We start from the raw sequence: 17,119 nt of genomic DNA, 5'->3' as shown, positions 1-17,119 counted from the left end.
CCAGTAGAAATCATTTCGAAGTCTATTATCCGGCACGGCTCCAAAGGTTTCGGCTCATATCTGGATATGGGTATCGAATGAAGATTTCATGCAAAGTGATTGCACATCCCTTCTGTACTCCATCATTAGATGGATGACGTAGGATCCATCATTGTCACTTCTTGCCGGTTGCTGGATGCAACAGAAGTTAGTCTTGTGGCCGAAATAGAGCCCTCATGATGTAGTATGGGTCCGTGCTACCTCTTGAGCACTGCGTTGGAGTTCCCCGAAGAGGAGAGGATGATGCAGCAAAGTAGCGTAAGTATTTCCCTCAGTTTTTGAGAACCATGGTATCAATCCAGTAGGAGGCTTCACGCTAGTCCCTAGTACCTACACAAAGCAAATAGCTCGTCGCAACCAACGCGAATAGGGGTTGTCAATCCCTTCACGATCACTTCCTTGGACAGATTGTTGAGCCGGTAACCAAGGACCTGCTGGTCCTCCCGCACCCAGATTGGGTGGAGAGGGTTGGGCTCCGATGACTCCTTCCCATCTTTGTCCATGCTGACGAGGAGTCGGGCCGGCTCCGGTGTGGTGCCGTCGGCGTAGCCGAAGACAAAGGCGCCCCGCAACTGTGGCAGGATCTGGGCGCACCATAGAACATAGTTCGTCCGGGTAAGCTTCTCCGTGACCCGTTGGTTATGGTTTGGGTGGGAGGAGCTGGAGGAAGACATAGCTAGGACACTAATGGAGATGAGCTAGGCTAGATGAGATTGGAAGAGGATATACTTTATACCATGTGCGACGAGAGGAAACGCCTTACCTCGATGTGAGGGGACGTGTTGCATGTTATAGGCAGGGGCGCAGCATCCCTGATAACGCATACATGCGGTTGAGAGAAGATCGGGAGTAGAACTTAGAGAAGAAGAATAGGACAGATAAGGCTAAGCTAGTTACAACAGAAAGAGATAACAGCCGGGATTAACAACCTCTCTTCGTATCTACGTTGATCTCCACAAAATATACAATTCCTGCACATATACGCCTTGTTTGACACCATATTGATTGAAACACCAATGGACATGAGGTCTCAGTGCTAGAGTACTCCCTAACTGGCAAAAGTCAATTGTTTCAATGCCTCCACAGTTCACCAAACTGAGTCTTAAGAGAGGATGGTAGTCTTGTTGCCCTCTGCTTATTTAACTTCGAATAACCTGCAATAAACAACTCCTGCAAACAAGAAAACACATGGAGCCTATCAACCGATTGGAATGTCAACTCTGGACAAGATTCAATATGAATGTTCTTCATAGCAGGTAGGTAAGATGGTGTCAGGAATTCATCAAGACTCCATAATACTCCACACCCAATGATAGTTAGCGTAATTCTTCAGCACTCCATAAGACTCAATAATCCTCTGCACTCTCTAATATTTATTCTAGCTAGGGATGGGAATGCTCCAACACTGCTGCTACTTCTGCTTGCTTCAGGGACTCCGATAGATGCAAGGGAGTAACAATACTCGATACGTAATTCTTCAAGACGATGAAGGTTGTCTGACACTTCTTCATGATAGAGGAGTCAAAAGAATGATATATTCTGAATGTTACGACATATATGGAATTTAAGCAAACGTAATCTTGGCAGGAGATTAGGCTGAAGCTAGCTAGGACAATATGCACCTTCATATTGCACTATCTCCAAACGTTGCAGATTCCAACGAGGTCATTCTTCCATCATTTGTTGTACAGAGTCTGCAAGAGTGGTCCTTGTTATAATCAACGTTCCTTGATTTAATTTTCTGTAAGCTGATGACATCGCTGAAGGCTTGAGGGAAGCTTTCAAACTAACATTCCAGAGCTTCTATAGTTTTAGGATGATGTAGGCAACAAATCGATGAAGGAAGGATGCTCAATTTGGTAGACCTTCCTAATAAACAAAGGTAACACATATGCTTCAAATTGCCCATGTTCTCAGGCAGCCACGTTACTCCGGAAAGCTTAAAACTCAATACATGAATTCTCAAGATCTCCCTGAACCAATAGTCAACCACGGGAGAAAACATGGTTGGAGAGCGATAATATTCATAGCAAACAAGGGACCATAATTCTTTCTTGTTGCATATGCTCTTCAATTCAGAGCAACCAACATTTCCATTTGTGAATATTGAGAGATGACGAATATTTGAAGGGATTTTGTGCAGGTCGCTTGCATGCTTTATGACGAAGCACTCGTCGTTTTAGACAAATTGTGCTGTATCATGAATAAGGTCATGAATTTTGAAATAAGAACTTTGCGGAGATTCTCTCTGAAAGAATGGCCGAATTGCAAGGTCATCAAAGCAAAATGATGCATCTTGAGGTTGCACATACCCATGTGCTATCCAAATGTCGACTAAAACCTCCTTTTCAAATTCATGATCCTTTGGATACACTGCACAAATTGAGAAGCATCTCTTCAAATGCGGTGTAGGTACATATAGCTCGGTCGAAGGGCTGGGAAAATGTCAGACTCATCTTGTTCTAATTGCCGCAACGTGTTGTGTTACCAATGTGTTGTGTTTAGGTCCCTACTCAACAAGCGTCCAAGAGTTTTGGCGGCCAAAGGAGAACCCATCAACTTTGGAAGTATAGCTTTACCGATGTGTTCCAACTCTGGATCATTGCAAGATCTCCTGGATCCAAATGCTTGTAGTTTCAAGAACACCCAGAAAACATCATCGGGAAATACCTCTAAGTCGTAGTAGTTCATGGTTCCAACTAGATTAGCAGGCTCATAAGATCTAGTGGTGACCAAAATCGTACATCCTTGAAGGCCATTTTCCAAAGGTTTACAAAATCCCTTCCATCCCGCCCCACCTTCTTTCAAGACATCATCCCACATGTCATCAAGGACAAGTAAGAACTTTTTTGACTTGACATAACTAGCTAGATTTTACATAAGCATATTCATATTAGTATCAGGTAGTGTTTCTTGTTTGAAATGCTGCAAAATCTCTCTAGTTAACCTCTTTATGTGAAAATCATCCGAAACGCATGTCCAAATTATGCAGTCAAACTCATGTCCCAATTTTTCCGATGAACTTGTATGACTAATTCAAGGCAGCATGGAAAGTTGTTTGGATTTTTGATAAGTTTTGCATTTTCTGAAGTTTTCCCGATGAAAAAAGACCAATAAATGGTTGGACGTGTCGCAACGTGCATATAGTGTCAGAAGTCATTCATACCAAGCATGGATGCCTAACATGGGCATGCCCACCTGACTGCAAATTTTGGGGTCAGTCCTGAGATTTTCAAAAAATACTCTATTCAACGGAGAGTGTCCAGGGTAGGCCAGAAGGGTCCGTTTGGGAGCACATCATTTCTCGACATCCCTTAAATGGCCCCAATTTGTTTCATGGCCTTGTATGGCCAATTCAAGGCACCATGCGAAGTTGTTTGAGTTTTTGAGAAGTTTTGTATTCCCTGGAGTTTTCTTGGTTAAAACGGCCGATAAAGGGGCAGATGTCTCGCAACTTGCATATGGTGTCAAATGTCGTCCAAACCAAGCATGGGTGACTATCATGGGCATGTCCACCCGCTTGCAAAAGTTGGGGTCATTTGAAAGAAGTAAAAAAATAGATCATGTTCGAGGGTGTTTGGGTCCCTTTGAAAGGTCGTTATTTTTAGACATCTATAAAATGCCCAGAAATTGTTTTTCCATTAGTTTCTATGAACAATTAAAGGCATCATGCCAAGTTGTTTGTATTCTTGACAAGTTCTGCATTTTCTGGAGTTTTCTCGATGAAAAAGACCGATAAATTGCCTAACGTGTCGCAACGTTTAAATGGTGTTGGAAGTCGTTCAAACCTGGCATGGATGCTTGCAAAAGTTGGGGTCATTTCAAGGATTACCAAAAATAGACTATATTCAACGGAGGGTGTTCGAGTCGGGAATGGTGTCATCATATTGACCCCAAATATGTTCAAACCTGTCATGGATGCTTTGGGGTCATTTATCCATAATCCAAGAAAACACCCGATGAGCAAAGTGTGCGAGCCTATGCCAGATGGGTGCATCCGTGAGCACATAGTTTTTCCTTATTTAATGCTTCTGTTATCTACAATTTATGTCCTAACCATTTCTGGAAATTTGTCAACAATTTTGGAATTTCAAATAGTGTATGGAAATTTTACGAACTCAACAATTTTTCCAATTTTTTTTAACAATTTCCCAACCATTATTCTAAGCTTTGAACAAAAATTGCAAACTATGCACTCTTTCAGAAAATTATCAGCTTCTTTTGAAACACAAACATTTCTTATATTTGTGAACAAAACATTAAAGAATGGGAAAATTTTATTAAATTCCAAAACATTTTTCGAAACTGTAAATAATATTTGAAAACAAGTACATTTTCTGGTATTCCCGACCAACCCAACCCATCTTACAGGTTGAGGCCCAACTAGGCGACTTGAATTTTTTTGCAGATTTACAAAAGAGGTTCACTGAAAAAGCTGTAATTTTTTTGAGAAATTGAAAAAGAGTAAAAAAATTAAGAAAAACTTCATGAATTGATTTTTTTTATTTTGAAAATTTTCACAGTTGAAAAAAATCAGAATAAAGCGGAAGAAATCGGGTTCAAAAAACAAAAACAAAAAACCTCAAAAATACCAGTGAAAAGCCGTCTTGTTTCATCTCAAGTAGGTAGTGCCAACTATTTCATTACGAACCTGATGCTAGCTGGAGTGTAGCAATGCTGACTCTCATCCTAGAGAATCAGGGAGCCATTATTGTCTTCCCTCTTTTTCTTCCCAGACGTAGCCCTTTCTTCATATTGGCGCGGCCGACGTATTTTTAGAAAAACAGTCCTACCGTTTATTATAAAGAGATTTCCACCGTTAATGTGCTTAGGGGTTGTACTGAAGCAGAAGTGATTTACAGTTTCTCTTACAACGCTATAAGTGTCGTTTTCCTTCTTTTTTGGTTTCTAACCGCAGTTTGCCACCAACTTGGAACGACGCTTCTTCTTTCCTGTCTTCTATTTCTTTTTTGAGTCAATTACACCACCAGTGCTTAAACATAGCAACAAAAGTAATTTTAGTGCTAAAACTTACGGCATACATTGAACTGGTGCCACAACTTAGCTTAGTCTTGCATATACAGTGCAAATCGCGTTTGGATACGACCATGGTGCTGAGGAGGCACGCCAGCGAGATAGCCACCCATGTCATCGCCAAACAATGACCGGGGAATCAATCTAACGACATCTTACAAACCTTCACTAGAAAACATTTCATGTTTAAATGTGATAATTAACTTTTATGTATTTAATTTATAAGCATGCATTATAAATAATATACACACAAAAAATTATATTGAAAAATTGTTCATCTAATTTCAGAAAATATTCACTTATGAATTTTAATTGCATCCATATAATTAATTTAATAAATACAATAAATGGTGCATTTTTTATAGAAAGTTGCCGCATTTTCATTATACATAATAGAGCAAGTATAACTCACACGGAAACTGAAAACAAATGTCCAGAAAGGACACATGTCTAAGCACAATTACACAGAAAACCCAAAGAAAATAAAAAGTAGCTTGAACTCGTTGGGGCCTCTATGCATAACCATACCATTGCCCATTGAATCTAGGACCGAGGAAACACCATTGCTGAAGCAGCTTTACGAGCCGAAGAAGTGGCCTTCCATGAATGGTGAAGCCAACGTCGCTGTGGCGCGTCGGTCGGGGCTTCTCCCCATGTTCCCCGGACCATGGATCTTGATTGCTCGTCCGATCTCGTCGGAGAGGCAAGTGAAATCAGCCCTCCATCAACCGCAAACCTTGTACCTAAACAAGCAACTCCTGAACATCAACGACACCACTGCCTGATGGAGTAGTGGATGCCTATAGACACCTAAACTCATCTCGTTCGGACACCTTAGCAAAGCCAGAGCGGGCATCACATGGGAAGGAGCGCACCAGAAAGAAATTATTCCACAACGGTGTCGTTGCCGCTACATCAACGCAATTGCCCAGAAGAACAGATCGTCCACCCAGATCCAAGAGGAGCCAGGCAATGAAAACGAAAACTCCTAGATCCGTCACAATCAATGGAGAAGACCACCATGCTAGGAGAAGATTAGAGGAGATTTTATTCATCACCGCCACCATAACCGCCGGAGGCGATGGAAACGACGGGGAAACGCTGCCTACTAGAACCTACACCTAAATGGCCACAGTTATTGCGGCCTATGTTCCACAAGTAAGAATTATTTTTCGTTTTTCTATATTTGTAAGAAGGTAAGAATATATAAATTGTAATCACACTAATAACAATCAAGTCGTAGTAGTTGTGTGTTATAAATAATATATATACAAGTAAATCAAATTAAAAAATGTTGTTATTTCTTAAAATCATATATTATTGTAAAAAATATTCATATCACTAAAAAAGTATTTATATAATTATAATAATATTCGGTTGAGGATCACCATTAAAATGGGGCGTCTGGTGGCACACTAGGCTCATATTTATTTATTTTACATATTTTTTTTATTTAATTTTCTTTATAATATTGTTTTGGAAAGCAAACAAATTTCATTAAAAACAACTTTTAAAACCATCACAAACTTTTTCTAAAAGCATGAGTATTTTATTAAAATCACAAACATTTTTATACTTATATGATCATTCTTTATAAATATGTAATACTTTCTAAAATTTACTTGTGTAAATTTTTCTATTGACTATTTAATTATATGGATATAATTTAAATTGACAAATCTAGACGTAAATATTGTTTAAATAACATCCTCGGTTCAGTGGCACACATGGGTGCCGTTTTGCATGAGACCGCTATATCAATTCCCAAAGCCGTGTTCAAATTTTTTATCCCAAAGTCAGTTTCTTCATTTTAAATAAAGTTCATATTTGTTGGAAAGTATATGAAGGTCCAGTATCCATAAAATGGTCATGGCTGGGTTTGTTGTTCATGTCTGCGTGCGTCCCGCAGGTCCCGGGTACGATTGCCCATGCATACAAATTTTTGTAGACCGCCGATGGGTAGGACACATGCTTTTTTGTTAGAAAAAATGTCAAAGGTGGTCTTCGCAAAGAACAGGAGGTTTTTTTGACCAAAAAAAGTGTTAATGGCGGTTTTCTCAAAAAAAAGGCCAGACGCCCAGTCCTATCGCTGGCAGTGGGCCCCATGCTATGCTGGCGCCTCATTAGCAATGTGTCTGTATCAGACACCATTTGCATTGTATATGCACGCCCGAGTCAAGTTGTGAATGTATGCCGCATGATTGAGCACTAAAATGATTTCTCTAGTTAAATTTATGTACTAGTGGTGTAATTGACAGATCTTTTTTCTTTCTCTTTTCGTTTTGCTTATGATATAAGGAACACATTCTTCTATCTTAGTTGGTACACTTAGTTGTCAAGGCCTTCATTCTTCGAGAAGTTGTTGATTAAAGGTATGTAAGACTACGATTTGGTCATTACCAACAATTTACTACAAGGATAGCTAATTTCGATTCCATACTGAAGAAAGAAAATATAAATATACTCCAAAAAAATAAGCAAGTAGAATATATGATACTTTTTTCTTCCAGTAATCCAACTATTATCTAAATAAGAAATATTAAAACCATGGTGCGAAAACTGATCGATGCCAACGGGAAAGTAGAAAAGGAGGCAGATACATATATGAGCACTCCTATGATTATTGGATGAAGAAAATTACAGTGACACGTTTTTCCTTGGTGAGGCGCTGAATCCTTTTTTACGTGAAAACGTACTCCGTAGAGTGTCGAAAGTCGTTGCTAGACCTAGACGCAGTGGGAGTTGCAGTAGGAGGTGCATCTGGATATGCACCCACGGTAGTAGTTGTCCTGGCAGGCCTTGCACGTCGGCGACTCGCCGCAGACGGCGCTGCACGAGCTGCTGCACAGCTGTGTCTTGTTGCACGCGCTTTGGCAGTCGTACCCAGCAGGTGATTGGGCTTTGCACGCGCTCACGCAATACGGCAAGCACTTGGCGTGGTACGCGGCGAGGCAGCTCGGGCATCCCGGCGCCGGGCTGCAGTGGGCGCCGCACGGCCTTGCCCCGGCGGCGCTGCATGTTGAGTTGCACTGCGCTGTGCAGTCCGTACATGGCGTCGCAGCGGCCGCCGGGCATCCCATCCCCAATAGCAGGACGACCACCAGCAGCACGGCCAACACAGCTGCACTCCAGCTCGGTGAAGGCGCCATTGTTGGTTGCAAGGGGCAGCTTAGCTACCTAGCTGGTAAGAGTATATGGGATAGAGAGAGCAAGATAAGAGACGATCTCAAGTGGAATTGCTGTCCATATGATAGAGCGGTTCTGTCAATTTATAGCCGTCAGCTAGGTTATTACGTACTATACGTAACTAGATAGACCTTGTATCTATCCATCATATTTTTTCCGAAGGATTTATCCATGGATTTTTACAGTATATGCTTCGGGGTCGCGCTAGTTTGGACATCCATTCCGGTGTGGTTTCTCGGGATTTGTGGACGTCCGTGGGGAGGAAGACCTATAATTAGTAGTAGCAGTTCGTTGCCGGTAACAACCCTTGGGCTTCGTTGGTCTTGAACATGGGAACCATTCTTACCGTTTCTAATCTTGTTGGCTACTGCTTGAGCTGGCCCATGGTTTCTTGCTCGTTTCCTCTAATTTCCAAATCATGTTGGCTGCTGGTTATTGACGTCAGGTCTGACCGGACTGCTTGAGCTGCCCCAGGTTTGTAGAGACGTATTGTATGAAACTATATGCTCGATCTTCTCCATGGCTACCGCACGTTCCAGTGTTTGTAGAACATGCTTTTTTTTGTGTGTGTTCATTGTACAATGTGCTGATGCCATATGCCTTAAAACTACGACACTTATTTTGGATCGAAGGAAGTAATATATATCAGGCCTGGGTTGGTGAGCCGAGCTATTTTCTGGTTCCTGGTCCAATATGACGAGGCTATACCATGCACAGGTTCATTCATTCTTTTTTTTTACCCGCAAAAAAAAAGGTTCATTGTTTCTTTTTTATAGAGAAAAGGCGCTTGCCCAGCTTCAGTGAACTGATCCAAGCCCTTAAAGTGTTTACATGAACGATGTGGCATCAAGAAAAATGGTTCGATACAAACCCTACAGGGCCAACCACTCAAGAGCCAAAGACAAAACAAGAAAAACAAGGATGATGCATCAATCAGTAGCCAGATCACCCTCCATGTTGTCTCGTGATCTCCCTAAGAGCCTTTGCATGGTGCCCGAATTTGTCGCACAATGCCTCAATGCTGGATGTGCCCGAAGTCTTGCTCAAAGGCTTCCATAGCTATAAGGAGATAGTCATAAAGAAACCAAGTCTCCTTTCATCACGCCGTCCCCGCGGGCGGCTGTGTGTGTGTGTGTGTGTGGGGGGGGGGGGGGGGGGGGGGGGGGGCATGATTTGCCGCCCCTCGCCCCTCCTCCCACCTCCGCCCCACCTCGTCGTCGCCGGCGAAGGTCGCTGGGCAAAGCCCGCTCGGCCTAGGAGGCGGCGGGACCTTCTTCTCCTCGTGCCCGAGGATGGCGGCGCGGGACGGTTTAGTGGCCATGAGGCACGCCGTGGGGCGCGGCGGCGCGACGGCACGGGCTAGCTGCAGTGGCTGCTGGCCGTACGTGGCGTCGTCCCATCCTGGGCCGGCGGGGTCTGGTGTAGGGATCTCCGGTGGCGCGTCTGGGGCTTGAGGGCGGCCCTCCTGCTCGCGCGGTGTGGCTGCTGGCTGGTCATGCGGCGGCAACCTGGAGCCTACTTCCATTCCCCGATGGAGATGGCAGCGATCCCTACACAATACTTGATGGAGGTTCTTCGAACAGATCTGAGTGAAAACCTTGCGCTCAGCTAGATGCCAAGGCCGGCGATGGAGGCGCTCTTCTATGCCATTCTCTTCTTGAAGACATCGCCGTGGAGAAGTTCCAGACCTTTATCTGATAGCTGCGGGGGAAACCATAGATCAGTAGATCGGATAAAGGAAGCGCTCTTGCGTCGTTTCCCCCTTGGGGGCATCTGTCTTGGAGGTTTGCACGGGCTCGAGGGACCAGCGGACAACATCTTTGGTGGTGGGGTGTTTCATCTTACGCATCGACGACTGGGGATCTCTGCGGCGGGGCACCGTGGAGTCTCTGTTGGGGAACGTAGCAGAAATCAAAAAATTTCTACGTATCACCAAGATCATCTATGGAGTAATCTAGCAACGAGGGGAAGGAGAGTGCATCTACATACCCTTGTAGATCGCTATGCGGAAGCATTACAAGAACGCGGATGAAGGAGTCGTACTCGTAGCGATTCAGATCGCGGTTGATTCCGATCTAAGCGCCGAACAACGGCGCCTCCGCGTTCAACACACGTGCAGCCCGGTGACGTCTCCCACGCCTTGATCCAGCAAGGAGAGAGGGAGAGGTTGGGAAGACTCCATCCAGCAGCAGCACGACGGTGTGGTGGTGAAGGAGGAGCGTGGCCATCCTGCAGGGCTTCGCCAAGCACCGCGGGAGAGGAGGACTTGGGAGAGAGGGAGGGCTGCGCCAGAACTTCGGTTCAACCTTGGATTTGCCCTCCCACCCCCCACATATATATAGGGGCAAGGGAGAAGGGGGCCGGCCCCCTCAGATCCCATCTGAGGAGGGGGCGGCGGCCAAGGGGGGTTTTCCTTGCCCCCAAGGCAAGGGGCGCCCCCCCTTTAGGGTTTTCCGCCCTCACCTGTGGTAGTACCGCTTGTTAGGCGGTAGTACCGCTTGTGAGCCTTAAGCGGCAGTACCGTGAGGGGGGCGGTAGTACCGCTGGTAGCAGCGGTAGTACCGCCCTGCTGCGCGGGGCCCTAGGGGGGAGGCGCCCAGCCCACTAAGGGGCTGGTCCCTCTCCACATACAGCCCATAGGGCCCTCCGGGGCAGGTGGACCCTCCCGGTGGACCCCCGGAACCCCTTCGGTGGTCCCGGTACAATACCGGTAACCCCCCGAATTATTCCGGTGAACGTATGATGACTTCCCATATATAAATCTTTACCTCCGAACCATTCCGGAACTCCTCGTGATGTCCGGGATCTCATCCGGGACTCCAAACAACATTCGGTAACCACGTACATCTATTCCCTGTAACCCTAGCATCATTGAACCTTAAGTGTGTAGACCCTACGGGTTCGGGAACCATGCAGACATGACCGAGACAACTCTCCGGCCAATAACCAACAGCGGGATCTGGATACCCATGTTGGCTCCCACACGTTCCACGATGATCTCATCGGATGAACCACGATGTCAAGGATTCAGTCAACCTCGTATACAATTCCCTTTGTCTACCGGTATAGTACTTGCCCGAGATTCGATCATCGGTATCCCGATACCTTGTTCAATCTCGTTACCGGCAAGTCTCTTTACTCGTTCCCGTAACACATCATCCCGTGATCAACTCTTTGGTCACATTGTGCACATTATGATGATGTCCTACCGAGTGGGCCCAGAGATACCTCTCCGTCACATGGAGTGACAAATCCCAGTCTCGATTCGTGCCAACCCAACAGACACTTTCGGAGATACCTGTAGTGCACCTTTATAGCCACCCAGTTACGTTGTGACGTTTGGTACACCCAAAGCATTCCTACGGTATCCGGGAGTTGCACAATCTCATGGTCTAAGGAGAAAGATACTTGACATTATAAAAGCTTTAGCATACGAACTACACAATCTAGTGCCAGGCTTAGGATTGGGTCTTGTCCATCACATCATTCTCCTAATGATGTGATCCCGTTATCAACGACATCTAATGTCCATGGTCAGGAAACCGTAACCATCTATTGATCAACGAGCTAGTTAACTAAAGGATCACTAGGGACATGGTGTTGTCTATGTATCCACACATGTATCTGAGTTTCCTATCAATATAATTATAGCATGGATAATAAACGATTATCATGAACAACGAAACATAATAATAACCAATTTATTATTGCCTCTAGGGCATATTTCCAACAGTCTCAACGTTCGATGTGTGTACGCGGTCTCGTGCAGGAGGATGGCACTGTCTGGGGTCGTGGTGACGTCGATGGCAGACCTGGCAAGGTTGAGGCGTCAGTATCTGCTCTGAAGATGGATTTGTGGGAAACAGCGACAGCGGCCTCTGAGGGTGCGTCGGACTGGTGTGTGCTCCAGACCAGGTATATGGCTTGGCTGGGGCCTATGTTTTAGATGTTAGGCTTATGTGTGAGGTCTGTTTGGTATTAGGCTCAAACTATCGGCACCCCTTCATTGAGTGGATAAAAGTACCAACACATGTTGCTAAGATGATGGCTTCAGACTTACTGATGTACTACTTTATAAGGTCTTTGTAAATAATTAACAAAGTGGCTGCATGCATCGTCCAGATGCAGAGGCCGGGGGTCTTGCAATTTATAGCCGTCATCTTGGTTATTACGTACAATACGTAACTAGATAAACCTTGTATCTATCCATCCTTTTTTCTGAAGGATTTATCCATGGATTTAGGACGCGGATTTTATGTTATATGCTTGGAGTCGCGCTATTTTTTACGTCCATTCCGGTATGGTGTCTCGGCATTTGTGGAGGTTCGTGGGGAGGAAGACGTATAATTAGTAGGTCGTGCATCGCCGAGATTGTTCTCTCGTAGTTGCCGGGCCTGAGGATTGGTCACCTTCGTCTCCATCATCGTCATCGTCATGTCCTTTATCTACTCCTTCGCCGCGTTCTTCTTGAGTGTGCGACTTGCGCGTAAGGAGAGGCCGGTGGTAGTGTACGGCCACGTGTGTCGGTCGACGACCAAACCAAGGAGCGGCGGGCGGTGACCATTCTGGTTGCTATCAGTTTTCTATTTTTGTGGCTTGTGTGGTTGTAGGGATTGTTGTTGCGGACGTGGGATGGCAGAGTTTTCGTCCGCCTAGGAAAATTGTTAAACACTGTTTTGGTTAAGGGTTAGTGTAATTTTAACGGTTAGATCAAATTAAGTGATTTTGATAATGATGCTATAATTGGTCCATGCTGTATAGTGTAAGTCAGGCTGGATGCATTTAGCGATGAATATGTTTGCTCGTTTAATAATACTAGAGACTAGGTGCGATAGCCGGCGTACATAGGAATGTGTTTGAGTGACAAGGCAAACTCGATCCCATCGCAAGCAAGCTGCAGGCAGAAGATGTACGTAGGATAGTTTCCTTCATAATTTATTGTCTACACCCTCCGTTTTGAAATAAGTTGACATCTTTGAACTAACATTAATTCAACCTTTAGTTCAAGAAGATGACACTTATTATGGACTGAAGGGAGTATAATCTAAAGGTTTATGCTTCTAGCGTTGTATCTTGTTAATTCGTGCGTCCATCTCTTGCTGGATGTTGTTCGCATACGAATACGGTACCGTGTACCCTCGACACCGGGGGTGATGCACGACAGCTCACGTCGAAGGAGACTTGGCCGAAAGCACGGTACGCAAGACAATCCGGCGGGCTCTTTTGTAGACCTGAAACTCCACACGCCCGGGAGGGACCCCGTCAGGGTGTGCGGCGGCTATGGGCTGCCCTATGTCGACCTGATCGTCCCTAGAGCCTCGAGGTTCGCCGCCCTGCAAGAAGAAGAACGAACGAAAAACGAGGAAGAAGAACAACAAGGGAGAAGATAAATGTAAAAATATATAATTGTTTGATTGTGTGTTGTTTAATAGACCGTCACATCTCACCTATTTATGAGGCGGCTTAATTTTCCATACAAGAAAAGGACTTCAAATCCCGTCATTTTTTTCCAAAATTAACTGAATTCGAATTTAGGCAAGTCTGAGACATCAGTTCAGTTTTTGACTCCCACAGGCCACAAACGACGTCGGATGAAGATGCGCCCAAAATAGAATTCAACGGTTTCAACGACACGGACAACTTTCATGTTGAACTTTTTTCGTTTCGAGGCCATCTTCAGGGCCGAAGCTCGTGACAGGGCCGCACTCAGGTGACTCTAACTTTTACATACGATCTCAGATTGAGATGATTTTTATATCGAAACCGACTGTTTCGACGAGACGAAGACAATTCATGTAGAAAGTTTCCTCATTTGATGCATCATTTAAGGCGTAATCCGCCGAACAGTGCTCTGGATACAGAATCTCAGTTTTTCGAAGACAACTTCTGCCTTGGAGATGAGATCGGATGACGATGGCCCAAACTTCAAAGATGTTTATGTCCACAATATGGAACTTTTTTATGTAGATCAATTCTACATTTGAGAACATCTCAATTATGTTTTTGACCGTGCCAAAATCTGATGTCAACAGATGCATCAATATTTTCTACAAGCTGATAGACGGCGATGATGACGTGCACAACGAAGCAGAAGACGAGATGCGCGGCCGGCAACCTGCTCTTCACAGCTACCGTACGTATATCAAGTGCAACATGCCTATCAGTGCCGGCCGGCCGGCCATGATCATTATTTTAATTTTAATCACAGACTACAACGGTGCATGTATATTAACCATTTCGAAATGACTGACTGACTGACTGACTTGTGGTGATACCAACCATTTCGAAACAATCTTTGCATGTATATTACATCCCGGCATGCATGGTACTACGGTAACAGCCTTTGCTTTGCTGACAGATGGTAAACTCTGCATCTAGCTGGATACTTTGAGCGGCGCTGCAAAAAATACAAGTGCATATATATGGAACACATCCAACGCCCACATGACCAACTAAGCTAAGTCACTATATATATGGAACACACACGCAAGTGCTACTTGCGAACCCAACCAAGAGCGCAAGAAATGCTACTTGGAAACCAAACCAAGAACGTAAGAGGGACACAACAATACGGGCCATTGCAATGAGATTTCTATGGTCTATTCTTGTCCTCCTGCTGGTAGTCCTTGTGAGCGCCGGCGATGAGGCCGCTTTGCTTACTTCCAAAGCACGGCTCAGCAATGGCGGCTCGCTGGCCTCCTGGAACAGCAGCTCTGGCTTCTGCAGCTGGGAAGGGGTGACGTGCGGCCACCGCACACCGGCGCGGGTGGTGGCACTGAGATTGAGGGGCGCCGGGCTCGTGGGAGCACTCTCCCCAGCCATCGGGAACCTCACGTTCCTACGGACGCTTGACCTAAGCACCAACTCGCTACACGGGGACATTCCAGCGAGCCTCGGCCGGCTCCGCCGCCTGCAATTGCTCTACTTGAGTGACAACTCCTTCTCCGGCACATTTCCAGTGAACCTGAGCTCCTGTGTCAGCATGTCCAGAATGACACTCGACAACAACACGCTTGGCGGGCGCATCCCGGCTGAGCTCGGTGAGAAGATCACGTACCTGGCACTGATCACGCTGAGAAACAACAGCTTCACAGGGACCATCCCGGCATCACTGGCCAATCAGTTCCTCGACCTCAGTAATAACCAGCCTACTCGCTCGATCCCACCGGAGCTCAGTAGCATACAAGGCATGCCATATTTTGCCCTCTCCGTAAATCTCATCACTGGTATGCTCCCTCCCTCTCTCTTCAACTGGTCATCCCTGGAAGCATTTGCTGTGGGGTCTAATATGCTATATGGAAGAATTCCAGATGACATCGGTAACAATTTCCCCAAGTTGAAAGTTTTAAGCTTTCCTATCAATCAGTTCACTGGAGTCCTCCCTTCATCAATATCCAATATGTCTGATCTCCCAAAAATTAATCTTTTCGAAAATAGATTTAGTGGCTATGTGCCTCCTACATTGGGGAAGTTGGGAGCAATCCAAAACCTGGACTTCGCTCACAATACACTTAAAGCAGATGACAACAAGGGGTGGGAGTTCATCACTTCTTTAGCAAACTGCACCAGACTACAACGATTGTCACTCGGCACCAATTCTTTCGGAGGACAATTACCAGGTTCAATTATGAACCACTCAGCGACTCTCTCTGAATTTCACATAGCAAACAATATGGTTTATGGGGTTATCCCAACAGATATAGGAAATTTGGTAGGCTTTTTTTGAGCTTCTGGCAAATAACCCAAACAAGAATAATAACTAAAACTGAGAACAAGATAACCCAAACAAGAATAATAACTAAAACTGAGAACAGATAGCCCCACCGATCGTAGCCCTCCGTCCACTTCCTCCGGCAGTCCTCCTACCCATCGACCTCTTACCCCGTGAGCCGTCGCCGTTGCACCACACCTGCTAACCCTCACGGCATGTGTACTCGTGCCAAGTCTGGTTTTCACTTACCCTCCCAGCGGCTTAACTTCCTTGCTGAACTACAGGGCGCCTCTCCACTTCCCCGCACCTACCGCGCCGCCCTCGCTGATCCACACTGAGCCGAGTACCAAGCCCTCCATCAAAATGAGACTTGGTCACTTGTTCCTCGGCCCTCCGGTGCTCCTGTCATCAGCGGGAAATGGGTCTTCTGGCACAAATACAACTCTGATGGTACACTCGCTCGTTGTAAGGCGCGTTGGGTAGTCCGTGGGTTTTCTCAGAACGAGGGGATCGATTACGACGAGACCTATTCTCCGGTGGTCAAACCCAGCACTATTCGAGTTGTTCTCTCTCTCGCTACCTCTCACTCCTGGCCCATCCACCAGTTAGATATCAAGTACGCTTTTCTACACGGACATCTTACTGAGTCTGTCTACTGCCAGCCCCTTGGGTTTGAAGACCTTGTTGCACCCTCCCACGTCTGTCTCCTTCGGAAATCTCTCTACGGCCTTAAGCAAGCTCCACGTGCGTGGTTCACTCGCTTCGCCGCGTTCTCCACGTCCATGGTTCGTCGCCTCCAAATGCGACACATCTCTTTTTATTTACAAATCCACGAACCGCACGTCCTATCTTCTTCTTTACGTCGACGATATTATGCTCACGGCATCCTCGACCACTTTTCTCGACTACATCATCTCTCTTCTCCGTGGGGAGTTCTCTATGACTGACCTCGGTCCTCTCTCTCATTTCCTTGGCATTGTCGTTACTCGCTCCTCCACCGGGCTACATCTCTCACAGCGAAATATGCTTCAGATATCATTGAGCGTGCCGGCATGACTGATCGTCATCCCGTTCGCACCACCATTGACTCTGGCGCCAAACTATCCATCTCAGACGGCGATCTCCTAGAGAACCCTACCATTTACCGTA

General features: G+C 45.6%; 1 pseudogene; it reads right to left on the bottom strand.

The window, feature by feature from the left end:
* Positions 1-1,560: 1,560 nt before the first annotated feature.
* Positions 1,561-8,222, bottom strand: LOC109767933 (putative disease resistance protein RGA1; annotated as a pseudogene).
* Between the last annotated feature and the right edge of the window lie 8,897 nt (positions 8,223-17,119).

This window comes from Aegilops tauschii, chromosome 6 (genome assembly GCF_002575655.3).
Source record: "Aegilops tauschii subsp. strangulata cultivar AL8/78 chromosome 6, Aet v6.0, whole genome shotgun sequence".
Taxonomy (NCBI): domain Eukaryota; kingdom Viridiplantae; phylum Streptophyta; class Magnoliopsida; order Poales; family Poaceae; genus Aegilops; species Aegilops tauschii.
Note: the sequence above shows the minus strand (reverse complement) of the source record. Positions and strands in the feature narration are given on the sequence as shown.